Below are 8201 nucleotides of genomic sequence, written 5' to 3'. Positions count from 1 at the left end.
ACATACTGTCCCTGTTAACTTTGTCATGGGTATGAAAGACTATACTATGCATGGAGAGACACATTCTGGGCCAAGGGTCCAAATTGCCTCTGGGAGGTTTCCCTTTGGGAGAGGTTTCCATTGATTAGGGTGGTGTTTTGTGTTGCCCAGTCAGTTTGCGTCATGTGTGAGGAAGAGTGAAACTATTCATTGGCTGGTCTGAACTCTCCACCATGGACCTGACCCTGCCTAGGAAGCACTCTGCTGTAGTGAAGGGAGCCTCTGATAGCCGTTCAGATTGTCTCTGGTCGTGGCGTGTTTATGATATCCACAGAGGATCCCCACTGCTCACATGAGTTTCACCATGCATGAGGGAGACCCATCCATGGGAGTTCATACTGTCCAAGGCCTATTTACCCTGTCATTTAGGAAAGGTGTGCACAGGGAGCTGTTCCCTGCCTCTCAGAAATTAAAATAAAAGTTAATTTAATTACACAGCTCATAGAAATTACAGTCATTTGTGGTACTAGGGGGTGATGTTTCAGGAAGCAGGATAACACAGGATTACCCAGACTGCTAGGGTCAAATCCAGCTGGTCTTCTTCCCAGCTGTGTGACTTTGGGCAAAACACTTAATCCCTCTGTGCCTGGATTTCTACATCTGTAAAGGAATAATTAAAAATAAAAATAAGCCCTGGCTGGTGTAGCTCAGTGGATTGAGCGCGGGCCTGCGAACCACACGATCGCGGTTCGATTCCCAGTCAGGGCACATGCCTGGGTTGCGGGCCAGGTCCCCAGTAGAGGACACACGAGAGGCAACCACACATTGATGTTTCTCTCCCACTCTTTCTCCTTCCCTTCCCCTCGCTCTAAAAATAAATAAATAAATAAAATATTTAAAAAAGATTTTTATTTGTTTATTTATTTATCTTTAGAGGGAAAGAAGAGGAAGAGAAACATCAATGTATGGTTGCCTTTCGTGCATCCCCTGCTGGGAGTTGGCCTGCAGGGAACCAGCCTGCAACCCAGGCATGTGCCCTGACTGGGAATCGAACCGCGATCCTCTGGTTCACAGGCCGGCGCTCAATCCACTGAGCTACACCAGCCAGGGCAATAAAATATTTTTTAAAAATAAAAAATAAAAAACCCTATGACCTAGGGCTGTTATGAAGATGTAGTGAATTAACAAATGTAAGCCCTGGCTGGTGTAGTTCAGTGGATTAAGCTCAAGTCTTCGAACCTATGGATCGCTGTTCTATTCCCAGTCAGGGCACATGCCTGGGTTGTAGGTCAGTTTCCAGCAGGGGACGCACGAGAAGCAACCATACACTGATATTTCTCTCCTTCTCTCTTTCCCTTCCCTTCCCTTCTAAAGATAATTTTTTTATCTAAAAATAAATAAATAAATAAATAAATTAAAAAAAATATAGCCCTGGCCAGTGTAGCTCAGTGGATTGAGCACGGGCCTGTGAAGCAAAGGGTCACCGGTTCGATTCCCAGTTGGGGCACATGCCTGGGTTGCAGCCTGGATCCCCATTGGGGGACACGTGAGAGGCAACCACACACTGATGTTTCTCTCCCATTCTTTCTCCTTCCCTTCCCCTCTCTCTAAAAATAAATAAATAAAATATTTTTTAAAATGTGAAACACTTAGGATGGTGTCTCCAGCAGAATAAATCCTCAAAAATATTAGCTGTTGTTGCAATTATTGTTATTCATAAGGAGTTTATTTCTACCTAAATAGCTTACCAGGTAGATCCACTGGTTGGAGTGGGATCTACCCATTATGCTGAGGTTGCAGGTTGGATCCCCCATCAAGGCATATACCAGAAGCAACCAATGAATGCATAAATAAAATTGGAACAACAAATTGATGTTTCCTTCCTCTTTCTCCCTCTACTTCTCCCTTTCTAAAAATTTTTTAAAAGATTTTATTTATTTGTCTTTAGAGAGGAAGGGAAGGAGAGAAGGAGAGAAATGTCAATGTATGGTTGCCTCTCATGAGTCACCTACTGGGAACTGGCCTGCAACCCAGGCATGTGCCCTGACTGGGAATCGAACCGCGATCCTCTGGTTCATAGGTCCGCGTTCAATCCACTGAGCTACACCAGCCAGGGCTCCAATTTTTTTTTTCTAGATTTTATTTATTTATCTTTAGAGGAGAAAGGAAGGAGAGAGAGAGAGAAATATCAATGTATGGTTGCCTCTGGTGTGTCCCCTGCCGGGAACTGGCCTGCAACCCAGGCATGTGCCCTGACTGGGAATCGAACCGTGATCATGTGGTTTGCAGGCCTGCGCTCAATCCACTGAGCCACGCCAGCCAGGGCTCTAAAAATTTTTTAAAGTTTATGCTGTGACAATCTTACTCATAACCTTGTCCTAGTTGATTTGTGCCATGGTGGTTGTGATAGTGCTGTATTTTGAAAGGATTCTAGCATTCAGCATATCTATGGGACATTTATCAATCCATCCGGAAGCATTATAGTCTAGTACTTGATGTCCTAGCTGTAAAGATTTTTAGTTCTGTGATATTGGGTCTGTAACCTCTCCCAGCCTTAATCTGCTAACCTGCAAAATGGGCAACCTTAGAGTACCTTCCTCATAAAGCTGAGGTAAGGATAACGAGATGTTGAATCCAGGGCCTTATGTAGAGTAGATGCCCAATGAACGGAAGTGGTGATTTGCATGGGCCTTGGGAAACCCCTGCCATTCAGGAATTCAGCATTTGTTTGCCTTTATTCAGGGCCTCATTGTCCATAACAGCCTATATCACCCTTCAGGGAGCCATCTGTCCTAATACATTTGTGTTGAAGGGGAATTGGGTAACTTATGGGAGCATTAAGATTTTTTTGTGGGGGGATAATTTTTGAAGGTTACGGAGGCCCAGGGGATTTACATGGAAAGTAGGGTTTCTCCCTATCTATGGGAAGGGGCTGCATTATCCAGAAATTAATAAAATGGACATAGCAAGCCCTGGCTGGGTAGCTCAGTTGGTTAGAGCATTGTCTCCATGTGCTGGGGTTATGGTTCGATACCCAGTCGGGACAGTGCAAGGCTCAACCAGTAAATGCTGGAATAGGTGGAACAACAGTCAGTGTTTCTCTCTCTCTCTCCCTCCTTCCCTTCTTCTCTAAAATCAATTTTTTTAAGTTAATGAAATAAAACAGACACAGTGACATTAGGGTTTGTTGCCTTCATTGGTGAGTCCACACTGCTCACCGAGTGGCCCACCCAAGCAGGGGGCACAATGTCCATGGATTACACCGCAGGAGGCCGTATCGCCCATGGGGCTCCCTGAGTCACATGAAGAGTCACACTGTCACACTATTGATGGAAGGGACCCTGTTTACATGGCTGTGGGGGTGCTGTGCCCATGTTGTTGGAGTTGACCTTGATGACAGAGGAATTCGCAGCATGTTAAAGAAGTTATGCTATTTGTGTGGTACAGCACACTAACGAGGGAATATGCCTCAAGGGGTCGCATGTTGTTTTTTTGCTGTCTCCCCACCTATCTGGGGCTCACGCTGTTTACGAGGGTCGCACTGCCCACATGGGGTCTACACCATTTCTATGGGTTGCCCTGTCGTGTGAAGTTCACACAGTTTATGAACATTGCACTATACTGCGTGGGGCTCACGTCATTTATGAGGGTTGCGCCGTCTGTATGAGCTTTCTGTGGGCCACACTGTTTTTGAGCACTGTGTACATGGGGTTTATACTGTCTACGTGAGAGTCACACTGTATATGGGGGTTTATATCACTTATGGACACTGTACTGTCGATATGGGTTCTGACTGTGGGGTGATACCACGTCTACTTGGTGCATGTCAGCAGATATGTGTCACCAGCCTGTTCTAGGGCAGACCAGGGTCTCAGCTCCAGTGATAAAGAAGTGAAGAAAACACCCCAAACCCCTGTCTTTGTGGAGCTGACATTCAGTAGGACAGGCACACCCTGTTTATGTGATTCACATCAGGGTTCATGCTCCTGGGGGTTGTGCTGGCATCAGCTGTCCATGAGGGTGTCTCCAAGTGTCTGGGGCTACATTCATTGGTATCACATTGGGGTACAGGGAGTAGGGAGTTCACTGTCCAAAGATGAGCTTATTCCCTCATAGATTAGCAGGCACCATGCCAGGCTTGGAGGATACTTCAGGCAAGAAAACAGGCAAGAAAAAAAAAATTCCTACCCTCTTAGAACTGCCACTAATGAGGAGAGATTCAGACAAGCAAATGTATTGTGGAAATACATGTCCGATGAGAATAAGGGCTATGGAGAAAAATAGGGACTAAAAGAGGCTCGAGGTCTAGGAAGGTCAGGCAAGATCTTATTGGGGAGGTGATTTTTGAGTAAAAGCCTGAAGGGGATGAGCGACAGAGCTATGCAGACTTCTGCGGGAAAAGCCTTTCGGGCAGATGGAACAACATTGGCAGAGATCCCTGAGGCAGTAATACGTCTGGCATGTTCAAGAAATAGCCAAGCCCTGACTGGGTAGCTCAGTTGGTTGGAGCATCATCCCCATACACCAAGGTTTTGGGTTCAACTCCTGATCAATCAGGGCACACAAAATAATCAAACCAATGAATGCATAAATAAGTGGAACAATGAGTCAATCTCCCTCTCTCTCAAAATCAATGAATAAAAATAAAAAGAAATAAAAGAAATAGCTAAGAGACTGGAGATGAAGGGAAAGGTGAGAGGTGAGGTTGTGGAGGAAAGACCTTGCCAACCACTGCAAGAAGCTGGCTTTTACTCCCAGGGGTCAGAGGGACTGCTGGAGGTTTTGGACCTTTAAATCTTTAAATCAGCATCCGATTTACTAGAACCCCTCTGGCTGTGGGTGGAACGCAGAATATAGGGGCCAGTGGCAGCAGAGAGACCAGTGAGAAGACCCCAGACCATGGGTATGGTGGTGACAGTGACAAGTAGTTGATTCTTAAAATGGCTGAAAGCAGCCCTGGCTGGTGTAGCTCAGTGGATTGAGTGCAGGCTGCAAAACAAAGGGTGGCAGGTTCGATTCCCAGTCCGGGCACACGCCTGGGTTGCAGGTCAGGTCCCCAGTACGGGCAACATGAGAGGCAACCACACACCGATATTTCTCTCCCTCTCTTTCTCCCTCCCTTCTGCTCTCTAAAAATAAATAAACGAAATCTTAAAATTAGAGTTGATGGGGCTGATGGGACTTCCCTCCAGATTTAATGTCAGATGAGAGGAAGGGGTCAAGGATGACTCTAAGATATTCAGCCTGAGCAACCAGCATAATGGGGCGGGGGAACGATACTTCCATGTGTGAGATTGAAGTTTAGGGGAGAGTCCTGAATAGACAGTTGGGTGTAATCAGCATAGAGATTATACATGAAGAGAGAAGAGGACCTGAGACTGAGCCCTAGGGCCCTTCAGCATTTCAGATCAGAGAGATGAGGAAGCGTAAGACCATCTCAGGGTTACATTTTCTGTTTGGGGTGGTCACACCTGTTTAGGTAGCTGTACTCTCTATATAGAATGGGTCACACTATTTCGAAGAGAACTACAATGTTCACAGAATGGGGTAACACTTTGTTATTTTTCATGGGGGTGGTGGGTGGCTTGTGGCTATGATTTTTATTGTCCCCACAATTTCCAGGAGTGAAGTCTGTGAATAGTTGCAACTTCTGTGGGGACAGGTTCCGTCCACGCCTTGGCCTGACAATAGGGTAAATGTTATCTGTGTCAGGACAATAAACGGGAACGAGGACTGCTAGGTCTGTGGGAGGGTGGGGGTGTCCTCACCGATCAGACAGAGTTCTTTTTTTTTTTCTTTTTTTTTTCAGACAAGAGTTCTTTTCTTCATGTAGTGTTGCACTTTTCATCACAGGCTGGCCCTGGGTCTGTGAGAGGCTTCTCACCAGCCCCAGAGGGATTCCTGGAGGCTTTTCATAGTGACCTGGGGAGGGCGTCTCCCTGCTCATTGGAGTAGACACGGCCCTGGTTGGATGGTATGTCTTCAAGGAATCAGCGGTGATGAATAGTTTTAAACACAATTTCACAATATGTGGGCCTTCATGTAGTAATGATGGGGTTCACTTTCCCCGGGGGTGACTCTTGGTGTTCAAGAGGCAACTGAACTATCCAAGAGGGTCCACATTTCTATGGTGAAGTCACATGGACCTCCAAAGGGGTTGCACAATCTGTGGATGGGTTTTCGCAGGTCACACTGCCCAGGGGACATTTTCACCAGGGACTCTCATCCTGTGTGTGTGGCTCAGACACTCCTATGAAGCATGCCCAACATCCACGATTGTGTTTCATAGAAGCAGTGGGATTGGGATTGAGTCACCCAGCTGGGTCGGGGTGGAACTATGCCATTAACAGGCAATCTCCCACGGTCAGTGCTGTGTGTTTACTGTGCACGGCTGGAGCGTAAGGTGAGGGGTGCTTACGTTATCCATGGGGTATATAGTTCACTCTGCTAATAATTATTACCAGTATTTATCGAGTATTTATTTCATGTCTTGGATTTCTCACAACAACCTGGTCCGGTAGACTGTTAATATCCCCATTTTACAGATGAGGAAGCTAAGGCTCAAAGAGGTACACTGGCTCTCTGTCATAGACAGAAAGTACAGAGTTAGGGTTGCAACCCAGGTCTCTGATTTGCTGGTGGGAGGGCAGGGATCACTAAGGCTCTTATCTTTGAAATTTAGCATCTCTATTTAAGGGAGGGGGGAGGGCAGGAAAGGTGATACTAAAGCCTGGTGGTTAAGGGTGGTGGTTTCCAATGGAAAAGATCTGAGTTTGAATCCCAGCTCCAACACTTCCTGATTGTAGGACTTTGGCAGACTGACTTCTGCTCTGAGCCTCACTTTCTTAATCTGTGAACGGTTATAACAATTATAATTTCCCTCTTTGGACTTTTGTAAGGATTAAATGAGATGATGCCTCAGACAGTGCTTGGCCAACATCATGAGCCCTAGGGATTTGAGAGCAGCTATAAGAACAAGGACGATGGCCCTGGCTGGTATGGCTCAGTGGATTGAGCGCCAGCCTACAAAGTAAGGGGTCACTGGTTCGATGCCCTATCAGGGCACATGCTTGGGTTGCTGGCCAGGTCCCCAGCAGAGGGTGGGAGAGGAGAAACAGATTGATGTTTCCCTCCCTCTATTTATCCCTCCCTTCTCCTCTCTCTCTGAAAATAAATAAAATATTTTAAAAAATATGATGATGATGATGACTGCTGGACCACACACCTCCGGACCACACACCTCCCAGAGGGTTACAATATCCTTGGGGGAGCAGCACTGTCCTTAGGCACGGTTACATAATTAACTCCCCAGGGGTGTGAGTTTCCCTGGAGTCCTTGGTCTCTCCAAGGAAGAGGCCTGAAACTTTTGAGGCACCCATGAGGGACTGCTGTAACTCAGCTAGGAACCCAGCAACGGAGGCTAGACTTGAAGCCCTAAGAACCCAGAGCTGACCCTGCAGGCCTTCTTCCCTCTGCAAGAAGGAGGGCGTCTTCCCTACGCCCTCACTGTAGCCTGACTCTCCCTGCCCATCTTCTGGGTTTCGGCCTCTCCGAGCAACCCCGTCGCCCATATTCCCAGTCTTCTGGTACCTCAGAGTCTTTTTTGAGACTCTGCCTCCAGACTTGGCCTATGAGTATTGCTTCTATGGGTCCTCTACGCCGTTGCCGGCTCCACATAGCCATCTGATCAGCTCTGATTTCCTGTTTCCCTAAGCCTCAGGCTTCATCCATTCCTGCCGGCTGCGGACAACAGAGACTTAACACGTCCCTACGCGCTGGCCTTCATCCTTAAGCCCTGCCTTCCTCTCTCCTGGCGACCCCCCAGTGCCCCTTGGGAGCACATTTGTTCCTACTCGGTTCGCCCCCTCGCATCCTGGTCTCACCCCCGGAACCCCCGGCCCTGACGGTGGAGGTGGGGTACCTCCGGTGCCAGCCTTGTCCCCAGGACAGCTGCAGCTTGAGGATGGAGGAGGGAGCTCCCGAATGCATTCTCTTTGGTCACTTCCTCCCCAGCTGGGATTGGGGCTATCTGGAAGGCCAAGACCCCATCCCGGAGGAACGGAGGGCACAGCCGCCTCCCCATTTCCGATGCTGGGAAATGCTTCCCACCCATTCCACCCCACCCCTGGACAGCTGCCCCCATTCAGACTCAGGGTTGGGGGTGGGCAGGGTAAAACCAGGCTGGGAAATGTGGTCTTGATCATCCTCCTGGGTCCTGACCG

This window comes from Sturnira hondurensis, unplaced genomic scaffold (genome assembly GCF_014824575.4).
Source record: "Sturnira hondurensis isolate 20B ecotype Veracruz unplaced genomic scaffold, ASM1482457v3 Scaffold0015767, whole genome shotgun sequence".
NCBI lineage: Eukaryota > Metazoa > Chordata > Mammalia > Chiroptera > Phyllostomidae > Sturnira > Sturnira hondurensis.
The sequence above is the reverse complement of the archived record's forward strand: the minus strand, read 5'-3'. Positions refer to the sequence as shown.